The sequence below is a fragment of the Idiotropiscis lumnitzeri genome, unplaced genomic scaffold (assembly GCF_059441095.1).
Source record: "Idiotropiscis lumnitzeri isolate Australia: NSW breed Sydney's pygmy pipehorse unplaced genomic scaffold, RoL_Ilum_1.0 HiC_scaffold_150, whole genome shotgun sequence".
Taxonomy (NCBI): Eukaryota; Metazoa; Chordata; class Actinopteri; order Syngnathiformes; family Syngnathidae; genus Idiotropiscis; species Idiotropiscis lumnitzeri.
The window spans coordinates 519746-520000 of record NW_028283688.1 but is presented as its reverse complement, the minus strand read 5'-3'; positions in this window follow the sequence as shown (position 1 = coordinate 520000).

Genomic DNA, 255 nt, shown 5'->3' with positions numbered 1-255 from the left:
TACCGATTCAGCCCCCGTGCGCGGTGAGGAAGTCGGCTGGGCCTCGGTATGTACTCGGTCCGTAGAGGCCGCGTTACCGCGTGGCGGTCAGTCGCGGGAGGGAGCCGGAGCCGCCCGCACGCCCGCGACCGCAACACGCACTCGGAGGCGGCGTCTTCTGACAGACGCCGGTAGGGTTTGAGAAACATGCTTTTTCGGAAAGGACCGCTCGGCTGACGCGGGCCTGGGCTCCCGCACCCCTCTCGTGGCGGGGCA